Source organism: Felis catus, chromosome B4 (genome assembly GCF_018350175.1).
Source record: "Felis catus isolate Fca126 chromosome B4, F.catus_Fca126_mat1.0, whole genome shotgun sequence".
In the NCBI taxonomy this organism is placed as follows: Eukaryota; Metazoa; Chordata; class Mammalia; order Carnivora; family Felidae; genus Felis; species Felis catus.
Window position 1 is genome coordinate 48,252,157 of NC_058374.1, and position 13,941 is coordinate 48,266,097.

The following is a 13,941-nucleotide window of genomic DNA, read 5'->3' on the forward strand; positions in this document are numbered from 1 at the left end:
TAACTTCAGAAAGTTCAGTAAGTATATCTCATTTTAAAACAAATTCATCAGTATTAATTACATATAAGATTTTTTGGTTATAGTGCCAGTTAATAATACAAGCATTGCCTCTGTTTTACTTAAGACTTTCGAGTCCTTTTGGTAATTTTCCATGTGTAGAAGATTTTGTTAATGTACTTACATGGAGTGTTTATCTGCATGATGCTCAGTATTGTTTTCTTCTTGATGATAAATTTTTTTTAATCCTTTATGAGTATCTCATGCCAATTATTATCATCCTGTGAGATAAGCATACTAAAGAAGTGTTCCATTTAGGACAAAGGAAAAGAATAATAGGCTTATTTAAGGTTAGCACGTAGGAGAATATGGATGTTGTTATTTTATGTACATTGCCTTTCATCGCTGTTATGATGATTATAGATAAACTTAGAAATGTAAACTCCCTAAAGTATAACTGAACATTCAGTTCTTTTGGTATAGTTGTTTTGTCTATGTTGAAAGTGTGACCCAGTAATAGGGGGCTGTTAGGTAAAACAAAAACAAAAACAAAAAATTAAGTATAGTTCTGCTATATATTTTTTCAAAGGACAGGTTTGAGATGTAATTCATGTACAGTTCACCTGTATAAAGTGTACAGCTCAGTGGTTTTAAAAATATTTATAGAGTTTGTAACCATTACCACAATTAGTTTTAGAACATTTTTATTGTCCCCAAAAGAAGCCTTGTACCCACCTTTAGCAGCCATTTTTCATTTTCTCTCCAATCCCCCAACCCTAGACAACCAATAATGTGCTTTCTGTCGTTACAGATTTGCCTGTTCTGGACATTTCATGTAAATGGAATCATTCAATAATGTAGCCTTTTCTGACAGGCTTCTTTTACTCAGCATGTTTTCAAGATTCATTCATAGTGTAACATTGATATCAGTACTTCATTTCTTTTTTAATAGCCAAATAATATTCCATTGTATGGATATACCACATTTTATTTATCTATCAGTTAGTAGATATTTGAGTTATTTTGGCTATTATGAATAGTTACTTCTTGGCTATTATGAATAGCATTTCTATGAACATTTGTGTATAGGTTTGTGCATGGACATATGTTTTTATTTCTTTTGGGTATATAGCTAGGAGTGGAATTGCTAGATCTTATGGAAACTCAATGTTTCAATATGTTGAAGAACTGCCAGACTGTTTTGGAAATCAGCTGCTTCATTTTACAGTTCCATCAGCATTGTATGAGGCTTCCAATTTCTCTACATCTTGGCTAACACTTGTGATTTTCTTTCTTTTTGATTATCCATTCTGATATGTGTAACATGTTATTTCATTGTGACTTTGATTTGCATTTCTCTGATGACTAATGAAATTGCACCTCTTTTCATGTTTATTGTTTATTGGTGTATCTTTGGAGAAATATCAAGTCCTTTGCTTTTTGTTAAATTGGGTTGTTTTTTATTATTGAGTTGTAACTTTTTTTTTTGTATGTTCTAGTAGATACAAGTATCTTATCAGGTACATTATTGGCAGACATTTCCTCCCATTGGGTGAGTTGAGTTGTTGGTTCACTTTCTTGATGTGTCCTCTGCAGCATAAAAGTTTTTGCATTTTGATGAAGTCCAGTCCAGTTAATCTGTTTTATTTTCTTTCATTGCTTGTTTTTTTTGGGTCATATATAAGAAACCATTGCCTATTCTAAGATTTTATAGATTTATATCTAAGTTTTCTTTTAAGATTTAAAACTTTTAGCTCTTAAATTTAAGTCTGACTCTTGATTTTGGCCCAGGTCATGGTCTCACAGAGAGCATCTCATTGGGCTCTGCACTGACAATGCGGAACCTGCTTGGAATTCTCTCCCTCCCTTTCTGCCCCTCCCCTGCTCTCTTGTGTGTGCATGCTCACTCTCTCTCTCTCTCTCAAAATAAATAAATACCATTAAAAATTTTTTTTGTAATTTAGGTCTTTGAGCCATTTGGAGTTAAATTTTTTTATATATGGCATGAGAATAGGGGCTCCAAATTCATTCTTTTGCATGTGGCTTTCGAGTTATCCCCATACTATTTGTTGAAAATACTGTTCTTTCCTCATTGAATGGTCTTGGCACCCTTGTCAAAAATCAGTTGACCATATGGGGCGCCTGGGTGGCGCAGTCGGTTAAGCGTCTGACTTCGGCCAGGTCACGATCTCGCGGTCCGTGAGTTCGAGCCCCGCGTCAGGCTCTGGGCTGATGGCTCGGAGCCAGGAGCCTGTTTCTGATTCTGTGTCTCCCTCTCTCTCTGCCCCTCCCCCGTTCATGCTCTGTCTCTGTCTGTCCCAAAAATAAATAAACATTGGAAAAAAAATTAAGAAAAAAAAAATCAGTTGACCATACATGTGAAGATTTATTTCTTGACTTGGAGTTCTATTCCATTGATTTATATGTCTGTCCTTTTTGCTAGTAGTACTACACTGATAGTATTACTGTAGCTTGTACTAAGCTTTGAAAATATCAAGAGTGAGTTTTTCTATGTTGTTTTTCTTTTTCAAGATTGTTTTGGCTATTTTGTGTCCCTTGCATTTCTATATGAATTTGTGGATCACCTTGTCAGTTTCTGCAAAGAAGATGGCTAGGGTTTTGATAGGGATTACGATGAATCAGATCAGTTTTGAATGTTGACATTTTAATATTAAGTCTTTAATTCAGGAATATACGTTGTCTTAGTGTTTATTTAGATCTTTAATTTCCTCTACAATGTTTTATAGTTTTTCAGAGAATAAAGTTTTGTACTTCTTTTTGTTAAATTTGTTATTTTTGATGCTATTATAAATTGAATTGTTTTTTAAATTTTACTTTCGAAATGTTCATTGCAACGGTATAGAACTACAATAGATTTTATATATTGATCTTGTGTCTTGCGACCTTCTAAACTCATTTACCAATTCTAATAATTTTTTAGTGGATTCCTTACATTTTCCCGTATATAAGATTGTGTCATTGCAAATAGAGATAGCTTTACTTTGTTCCTTTCAAGTTGGATAAACTTTATTTCATTTTCTTGCTTACTTGCCCAGGCCAGAACCTCTACTTATTGCTGAATACATTTTGTCTTGTTCCTGATCTTAGGAAAAAAGCTGTCTTTCACTGTTGAGTAGGTGTTAGTTGTGGATTTTTCCTAAATTCCCCTTAGAAGGTTGAGGAAATTCCCTTATTGTTTGTAGAGTGAATTCTATCATTTGCTAAGATGGCTTGTAGATAAGTTACTTTTAAAAGATAATTATATATTTAGTATTGTGCTGATAATACTGTTGTAGCTAATATAAGAACCAGTCTGTAGGTTGGTAAAATTAAGAGTCTACTATCAGATTGCATTTACTGTGTGGTTAGGCTTTAGGAATCATATTAAATGACTTCTTCATTTTCAAACAGAGAAGAAGATTGTGGCAAACATCATGTATAGTTTACTCTTGAACAATGTGGTGCTAATCCCTAATGTAGTAAAAAATCTGCATGTAACTTTTAACTCTCCCAAAACTTAAGTACTAATAGTCTACTGTTGACTGGAAGCCTTTCTGCTAGCATGCAATTGGCACATTTTGTATGTTATATGTATCATGTACTGTATTCTTACAGTAAAGTAAGCTAGAGAAAAGGAAATAGTAGAAAATTATAAGGAAAAGAAAATAAATTTACAGTACTGTACCTTAAAACTTTTTGCCTATGAGTGGACCCATGCAGTTCAAATCTGTGTTATTCAAGGGTCACCTGTCGTTTATTTATTACTTAACATTTTGATACAATAGAGCAGCCCATGGTAGCAAAATTTAAAGGATGAAATGTATAAGAAGGGCATCTGTGCCAATGAAAACAACTTGGTACTGAATTGGATACCTGGTTGACCTTGCCAAGCTAAAATTCCTACTGTGTAAAGGAATGTGTGATAGCAGCATGGTTATTAATGTATTCATTTAGATCATATATTAAGGTGAATGTCATATAAGTTGTCAAATAAATGAGAAAAGAATATGACTTGGTGTAGTGTCTGACATATAATTGTCCCTTGATAAGTGTCAGTTTCTTTTTCTCTCTTTAAATTGTTTTGTTAACAAAAAGGGGAATTTATAATATAGAAAAAGTAGTATAAGGCATGCCTAAAAATAATAAATATGAAACTCAAGATTATGCTTATCTTTGTGTTAAGGAGTTGGGGATGGGGAAGGAGGAGCATGCTATCTGGTAGTCATACAAAGGGCTTTGTTTTCTATTTCTAGTTGTTTTATTTCTTATCTGGATGGTGGGTACACACATGGTCATTATCTCAGAATTTATGTCTTACTGCATGTTCACAGTATTTTATAATGAACACTGAATTATAAACGCAATCAGTATTGCTAGACATTTGTAAAATAATATAAAATTTGAGTTAGAATGGAACTTAGCAAGCATCTGGTCTGATCTTTGTTTTTACAGTTGAGCAACCTGAAATCTAGAGAGTTAGGGTGATTTATCCTATGTTGATTGTTCTGCTAATGTTAGAACAAACATTGAGGAGACCCAGTTTTTTTAGTTTAGAAATCCTGGGTAGGCCAAGCTTTTTATAATTATGCATATATTCTTTAAGTTTATTTATTTATTTTGAGAGAGAGAGAGAGAGAGATAGAGAGAGACAGAGAGTACACACACACACACACACACACACAAGCAGGGGAGGGGCAGAGAGAAGGAGAGACAGAATCCCAAGCAGGCTCCATGCCATCAGTGCAGAACCCTATGCAGGGCTCGAACTCATGAGCTGTGAGATCATGACCTGAGCCGATATCAAGAGTCAGATGCTTTACCAATTGCGCCACCAGGCACCTCTATAATTATGTATTTTTAAACTGATAAGAACAGATGCTACACTTGATCTTAGCCAAAAGGCTGAGAAGTGATTATAAATACGTATTTTTAAAGTGTGGTAGATTATATAATATTTCACCATTATTCTTTCTTCTTGTAAGCTTCTTGTAAGAAGATGATATATATCTATGCCTTTTGTCATGTGACATGAAGTATTTCCCAGTGGTTGCTTTTTACTTCTCCACGCCTTTAATGTGTAACTTGGCTTTAAACAATGGACTGTGAGTGAGAGTGATGTGTACTATGTCTAAGAAATAGCTTTAAGACCCTGGTGTATTGTATTGTTCTGTTACCGTAGTCTTTTCCCTTTGCCACAAGACCTAGATTTGGGGTGGGGGTGCCACTCCTTCAGTCTATGACCTAGAAAGATGAAGAATGTTATTAGCCAATAAGATTTTAGGGGTGGAAGTATTGTTGCAGTATTATTTAGTGAAAGGTGGCTGATACAGAAAGTAAGCTTTTCACTCTTTCTTCTTAGGTTTGGTCAATAAGAAAAGTTAGAGCTGTTTCCTGACATTTGAAGAATTTACGTTTTTCACCTTCTCATAAATCATCCTGGGTGTTTTAGTTCACCCAGCAAACTATGAAAAATACATTTGGACAACTGGTTTAAATTCCTGAAGAAATTATTACATGGACTTATGTAACTTTACTCATTATCTGCATAGGTGGTAGAATTTGGTGAGTAGGACAAGCTAGTAAATAGGGCCCTGGGGGATAGGATAACTGGCTAATTTCCTAAGGGAGTGTAACTTGATAAGTGTATTTTAAAATTGCATTTGTTAGATCAGGTCAGTCAGTTTTAATTTGCCTATATAACAGAATGATCCCAAAAATACACTTGGAAAAGTGATTTTAGGGTATCTTGCATTTTTTTTCATGTAGACTACCCTAGAATTTCTGAAAACATAGCAGTGAATGCAACAAGTTAGTGACCAGTCTGGTTTTGATGTGACCAAAATTTCAAGAACATGATTTGATCCTACTTTTCCCAAAGAATTGTTGGTAAACCAAACTCCCTGTTTCCTTTGTTGTTGATTATTTTTTAAAAATTTAATTTCAGATATTTCATTCTACATTTTGATACTCCAGCTAATATCAGTAGGTTGATGACAGGCAGAAGGGATTCTTTGTTGAGGTGTCAAATATTGTGATCACTTGATACTTTACTGAACGAGTATTAGATAACAGATTTCAGCAACTAATATTTTTTTAAAGATAGTAGGATAGCTATTGAATGTGTTTTATGAAATTAAGAGAAGAACGATAGCATACAACTGAAAAATTGTGAACTATGGGAGATTCTGGATCTTCAAGTAAATATTGCCAGTGCTTTGTGAGCGACTGGGAGAGAGAGCCTACAGAAAGCAAGAGAATATGGAAGTGTGATGATGTGGGATTTTAAACAGAAGTAGTGAAAGTAGTTCTCCTGAAGTTTTAGAAAAATAATTAACAGAAATGAAAAGATATCCATTATTTAAGATAAAAATTTAGGGGTGTCTGGGTGGCTCAGTTGGTTAAGCATCCGACTTTGGCTCAGGTCATGATCTCCTGGTTCATGGGTTTGAGCCCCATGTCGGGCTCTGTGCTGATGGCTCAGAGTCTGGAGCCTGCTTCGGATTCTGTGTCTCCCTCTCTCTCTGCCCCTCCCTCACTCGCATTCTGTCTCTCTGTCTCTCAAAAATAAAATAAAATGCAAAAAACAAAAAAATTTATTAAAAAAAGCTAAAAATTTAGAAAGTTCTTTATACTAAATTTGTACAGATAAATATTAAAGTGGATGAACCATTGCATTATCAGCTTTACCAGTCTCATTAATGGACAGTAAACAGTAAAGCAGATTCACACATTTATTGTGTAACACCCTGAATATTCTTTATGATTTTATTTTCAGGACTGTTGCGGAATTCTCAACTAAATTTGGGAGTGTGAAATAAAATCATGCACTTCTCAGTTGAGAGTGGGTTCTCAGGGAATCAAGTGGCAGAATTGTGTTTCTAAAGAGGCTAGGAATCATGAGCATAAAGTGATTATGTAAGAATAAGCCATTATTAGTCCTGTTGGCCAATATTTATTTAGTCCATTTAATGAAAACTCAAATTTGAATAAAATTGTTCCCAGCATCTCAGTATTCAGATTAATGTTATAGTAACATCAGTTAACAGCATGAATGCACTTGGAGTGTTACGTCAAAGATAGAAATGTCAAGTCTGGTTAAATGGCTTTGCTTCACATTTTACAAGTTACTGCTAAGTTTTATTTTAAGTACACTTCATCAGGTATCCATAACTTTGATTAGGATAGTGTTTGTGTATGTATGCATATGTTTTGATTTAACAATCCAGGTATTCCTATTGTTTTGTTAACTGTTCTTGGAAAGCAGTAGTACAGGCCCTTGTTTATTCATCAGAAAAACCCTACAGGAGACCTCTTATTCAAACAATAAATCTGGGAGTATATTATGAGTATATTTCAGTTTCATCGAATATGTTTCACTATAATCGTTCACCTTTATTTTCACAGCCTTTGGATTCTTGGTAGAGTACTTGCCCTCATCTGCTTCCCTTGTTGCTGGGCAAGGTTTGTGATACTGATGTCTGATTGGTTTTAGACAACTATGGCTTTGAGCCAATCAGGCAGTGAATTTCGGTTCTCTCACACAAGGAAGCACTGAAGCAGCTGCTGATTTATTTTTTTCTATGGGGAGATTATATAAACTAAAAGTATGGCTGCAGCAAGCTCCCTCTTGGGTATGTTTGAAAAATTACAAGGTTCATCTGGAACTGAAGGAAAAAAAAAAATGAGGTTTATTTTTAAAACTTGTTTACTAAGAAAATCTGATAAGTGGTTAATTTGAGAAAAAAATATATTCAGATGACAGATTACCTATTTTTATTTTATAATTTTATGTTTAAAGGACTGCAGAATGATATAGTATATGAAAAATTCCCCTTCAATTTACATGAATATTTACTGTTGTAATCCACACATTTGCTTTATTGCTTCAAAAGGGGAGAGCTCAAAAAAAAAAAAAAAAAAACAACAAAACAAAACAAAAGGGGAGAGCTCATAACATGCTGTGAAAGGCAGTTAAGGAGAAAAAGATGTAGTAGTTGTACTTACAACACTTAATATAGGTTGTCAGGAGTCAGACATTTTAATTTCATTAGGTGAATCAAACTGAGTCAGTTCAGTGCAGTAGACAACAAAGCACTTGATGATGCTATCTGTAGTAAACCTTTGGGTCCAAAATACTATTAATTTTTGGAGTCAGATCTATAACAATAGTGATAGGTAGGTATGAAAATAATCTTGTCATTTGGATTTAAGGTTCTGCTGAATTTTTAGTTATAAATGCTTTATAAATATTAAGGATTATGGATTGTTTTAAAAAAGAAATTTACATTTGAATTTTACAGATTTTTACTTATGGGGAGAGAAGTATATTCTTGTTATGTATGGTCCATGTTTGACTCATTCTCCAGTTAGGGAATTGATTTATATTTCTGGAAACATTCAGGGGTATTTAAAGGAAGATAAATTAAAATAGCATGAAAGGTGTATATTTTTATTTATTTATGTTATATATTTAATATGTATTGTATAGATTTAGATTTTATATGCATTTATGTTCTAGATTACTTGTATTAGATAAAGAACCTCACTAACATATTTCGGATCCAGGTTTTAACTATGTTTCCCTGACCTTATTGTCTGTCTCCTGTTGCTGGGCAGGAATCAGAATGCTGGCTACTGATTGGCTGAGTTTGTGAGCAGCTCTTGAACAGCCACTTAAATTCTTGAGCTTTTTGAGCAGGCAGATTGTAGGCTAAGACATTACAGCTTTTGGTAATACTTCCCTTTGTTGTTTCATAGCTATGATCTCTTTGCTAGAAAAAAGGGTAAAAGTTGTAGGTAGAGGGGGGGACGAAGCAGAGAAGAGAATAACGTTTTCACTTAAAAAAATAAGAGGCTTATTGGCCTTTCCTTAAAAATAATTTACCCAAAATTTGAAAAAAATTCCAAGCTATAGATACTTATTTGCAGGTAACACACCCTCTTGGTTATTTAATTATTAATTCCTCTGGTAAAGGTGAAGCCCTTTTTAATGCATTAGAAAAAGATTTTATTAATGACAGTATTTTCCTGTCTGAATATAAAGAATAGAGACCTAAAAACAGTTTTTGACTCTCTTCTTCATGAAAAAAGTATTTTCTAGAGAAAGTTCATGTTTTACACATTTACTTCTAGATATGGCAGGCATTTTCTACTGTAAAATATAAATGATTTTTCCTGTGAAAATGAACTACAGGCATATGAAAGCTTCATGATTCTAGTGTTGCAATCTAAAAAAAGTAGTTTTTCTTTTGTAGAATAGTTTTGTGAATGGCATTTTAATTCCAGATGACGGTATTTAAACTGATCCTTAGAAATGTATTCTTCCGGTAGTACAGCCATGGAGACTTGTTTGCAGGTAACACACTCTTTTCAAATGTGTATCTTTCTTAAATATACTTTGCTTATGCAAAATACGTTTTTAAAAAGTTATTGCTGATTGGTTTACACAGATATGGTTGAACTAGTTTGAACTGGTTCATGCTACTTCCTTATGCTTTGTCTATTTTTCGTTATACTTAGAACCCATAAAATATCTGGTAAATGGCTGTAGTGTGCTCCCTTGTGGGTATAGATGGTAGTTATTTTGTAATTCTTTGTACAGTACTATATTATTACTGAATTGAATGACAACTTAATTGGTAAAAAGCCAGCTTGTGTGGAGTGTACTTATTTTTATTAAATGTTATTTGGTGGTGGCAATTTAAATGTAATGTTTGCATGTTAGATTTCTCACCTATATACAAAATAACAGAAGTATTTGAGAAATTTGTCTCAGATTCTCTAGTTTATGCCTAAAAACACTGTGTATATACATAGACAATTACTAAGTTCTTAATGTATGGAATCTCATTTAATCATGACTACAACCTCTGTGGCAGGTACTGATAATGATACACCCTTTTTAAGATTGCTGAAACCAATGTTAGGAAACTTGCCCTGTGTCACATAGTAAGCACATGGGAGAGCTGGAATTCAAATCCATGTTTTCTGTCTGCAGAATTCATGTTCTTAGTGGGGTTACTGAAAATTATGAAAATACACGTTTTTTTAGAGGAATGCTTGCTTTTAATGCAACTCACAATAACTGTCAGGTATCCATGTAACAGCTGACAAATGTGGATATTATGAGGTCAGAGTCCAAAAGAATTGCAGCTCAGGTCTAAAAATACTTAAAAAGTAACCATACTCCTTAGGTTATAAATTTAATTATTTTCTGTCTTTGAAGTCAGCAAGAAAAAGTGATTACAAAATTTGCATTGTATCTTCTTTGCAGAAGTTCGGAATGTATAGTGGGTGGGGAAAAAACTTGAAGTTTTAATGTTAGACTGTAATGAATAACCCTTAAAATAGTGCCTATGATAATTTTGCAGTAAAGCTTATGTTCAATTGAAAGGTAATTTTCCTGAATAGTTTTACTGAGTTCCATAATTAAAAGCCTAGGAAGACTAGGAAATACATTATAAGTAATTGGCTTAAAGTGAACAAATGAATGCAGAACGTACCACAATCTAGAAGTACTGTAATAAAAGTGGTAGGTTTTCAAGCTGTATTGACCTCTGGCAGATAGGCTAAGCCATTGTTTTATGCCTTTCAGCCAGAAGAACTATAGAACACCAGAATCAGACCTGTAATTGAACAAGTTGGATTTATTACTTGTTGCAGTGAGGGAGAATGCTCATCCTTGGGGAAATTGTGAGGCACATCGGTAAGGGATATTAGAAAAAAACCTAGTACAGGATTTGGGTTTAGTGTAGTAGAGATTGGGTTATTTGGGGGCGAGTTTGAGGAAATAGAGACTTACTCTGGATTGGGTGCTGTCAAAAAGTGGAGGCAATTTGGGGCGCCTGAGTGGCTCAATCAGTTAAGCGTCTGACTTCGGCTCAGGTCATGATCTTGCAGTCTGAGGGTTCAAGCCCCGCTCCCGGCTGTGTGCTGACAGCTCAGAGCCTGGAGCCTGCTTTGGATTCTGTGTCTCCCACTCTCTGACCCTCCCCTGCTCATGCTCTCTGTCTCTCCCTCTCTCTCAAAAATAAATAAACATTAAAAAAAGTTAAAAAAGTGGGGGCAATTCTATGCTTGGTTATCTCAATAAATCTCTGTAGGGAGGACAGACTACAGTTAGGATAAAGATGTAATTAAAAAAAATTAGGCATCACTCATTTAGAGAGAGAGGTTTGATATTTCATGGGTTGCACAGTGTTGATAAAAAAAAAATTAGGCATCACTCTCAGAGAGGGAGAGGTTTGATATTTCATGGGTTGCACAGTGACCTTGTCTAATTTGGGTGATTTTATGTACAGAAGGAGAACAACATGGCTTAGCTGTAAGCATCAAGTCAATTTATAATAATGAGATCTAGTTGTGTCAGGTAAGTTCCCAGATGTCAGAGGCTGCTTTTTTCTCCCTCTCCAGCTAAAGCAAGTGTATCTTACCATCATTCCTACAGGTAATGGTGATGATAAATGAATATACAATATGAAAGCAATATTCTTGCTTCCTGTATATCTTAGTCCTTAAAAGACTTCTGTTTTATTCCGTTAGAAACTGGTTACATTGTTTTCTCCAGGACCCAGTCCTTGCACTCTTTCTTGCTTGCCTTACTGCACTGGCTAGATGTTAACATACAAATGGTATTAGAGAACATCCTTGTTTTGGTTCTGATCTTATTTCAGTGTTACTTATGATATCTGTAGGGTTTTTTTTTTTTTTTCTGTAGATAACTTTTATTATATTTGTTTTCTTCTAAGTTGAGAATTTTAATTTTTTTTATTAAAAAAAATTTTTTTTAACATTTATTTATTTTTGAGACAGAGAGAGACAGAGCATGAACGGGGGAGGGGCAGAGAGAGAGGGAGACACAGAATCCTCAGCAGGCTCCAGGCTCCGAGCCATCAGCCCAGAGCCTGACGCGGGGCTTGAACTCACGGACTGTGAGATCGTGACCTGAGCTGAAGTCGGATGCTCAACCAACTGAGCCACTGAGAATTTTAATTTTGAGTCAGTGTTGAATTTTGTCAAATGAATGGTCTGTGTCTGTTGATGATCTGGTGTTTATTTTCACTCTCTATTCTGTTTTTGCAGTGAATCACATTCCTTGAAGTTTCTTTTTTCCCCCTTTTGTTAAATAGGGAATTTATAGTCTCATAGTTCTGAGGCTAGAAATCTGAAATCAAGGTGATCCAGGGCCCTGCAGGAACTAGGAATTAAAGAAGGATCTATTCCAGACCTCTCTCCTACCTGTGATTTGTGACAGCTTAACTCCAATTTTTACATGGCTCTCTGTGTGTGTATCTGTATCAAAAATTTCCCCTTTTTATAAGGATACCAATCATTAGGGCCCACCTAATGACCTTATTTTAACTTGATTACCTCTGAAAAAGTATCTAAATAAGGTCACATTCTGAGGTATTGGGGCTTAGGGTTCTAACTTTTTATCAAATGGACACCTTGGTTGGGCCTGAATAAAGCCATAATGCTTCATGACTCATAATCTACATTGCTTGATGTTTTTTTTAGTATGAGACCAACTTCGTATTTTTTAAGGAGTTTCACATAGTCATATTACTTTTTAAAGAAACTTCTAACTACTTTTAGAGAAACTCACATGTGAAATAATAAGTCACAGTGGAAATTAGAGAATATTTTAACAGAGCAGCAATGAAAATATGACACATCAAAATATGAGATGCAGCTAAAGCAATGTTAAAAGGGAAATTTATAGCTTTATGTGTATTACAAAAGAGGAAAGATAGAAACTTAACAATTAATGTTTAACATGATGTGGAACTGCCAGACTGTTTTCCAAAGCAGCTATACCATTTTATAATCCCACCAGCATTGTGTGAGGGTTTCAGTTCATTTGCTTCTTACCTATACTTGTTATTCTCTTTGATCATAGCCATCCTGCTATGTGTGAAGTGTTATGTCATTGAAGTTTGATTTACATTTCTCTGATGACTAATAACATTGAGCATCTTTTCATTTTTAGTGCTTATTGGCAGTTCGTCTATTGGCAATTTGTATGTCGTTAATTAATTAATTAATTAATTATTTAAGTTTTAATGTTTATTTAGTTTATTTTTTGAGAGACAGAGAATGAGTGGGGGTGGGGCAGAGAGAGAGAGGGAGATGCAGAATCAGAAGCAGGCTCCAGGCTCCGAGCTGTCAGCACAGAGCCTGATGCGGGGCTCGAACCCACGGACCGCGAAATCATGACCTGAGGCGCAGTCTGACGCTTAACCCACCAAGCTACCCAGGCGCCTCATCAATTTATATGTCTTTTAGAGAAATGTTTATTCAGTTCCTTTGTCCATTTTTAAGTTGGGTTACTTTTGTTGTTATTCAGTTGTAATAGTATTTAGTATTTTTTAGATGCAAGTCTCTTAGATACATATTTGCAAATATATGATTTATAAATATTTCCTATTGTGTGAGTTGTCTTAGCAAATTTTTGATGATAATCTCTTGTAAATATGTTTATAGTACTGTTAATCTCGATATGCCTGGTTGCAAATGTAATCTTTCCTCCTGTGTTCTTTAGTTCTCTTCTCTTTTTCCTTATCTTTGTACCTCTTTCCCATTCCTCTGCTTTCATTCTCTTACACTTTTCTTTTTCCATCTACTTTTTTACTGCATTTACTTTTTTTATGCTAATGTATCTCCTCTAGACTCTGAATCCACTACCTTACTAAGAATTAAAACTAGAAACTAGTCACTTTTTTCTTTTATTTTTTTTTATTATTTTTTTTTAATGGTATGAATGGTCGTTATTGTTTGCAATGGAAAGTGGAAGAGAAGGGAACATGACAGTTCCAGCTCCAGGGGTGGCTCCAAAGACCTACTCTTTTGCTGTCCCCCCAAAAAAGCAAGTCATTTTTTTTTCCTAATGCTTCTTAATAATTGATCTTCTATGGACTGTACCTGTCATCAATTTTATATTACATA

General features: G+C 34.5%; 1 protein-coding gene and 1 pseudogene across 4 annotated transcripts in view; one reads left to right on the plus strand and one right to left on the minus strand.

Annotated features, from left to right (window-relative positions):
- Positions 1-13,941, plus strand: part of ATF7IP (activating transcription factor 7 interacting protein) — a 124,686-nt gene that overhangs the window by 39,260 nt on the left and 71,485 nt on the right. The window lies entirely within an intron of this gene.
- On the minus strand, positions 4,749-4,911 carry LOC111561604 (annotated as a pseudogene).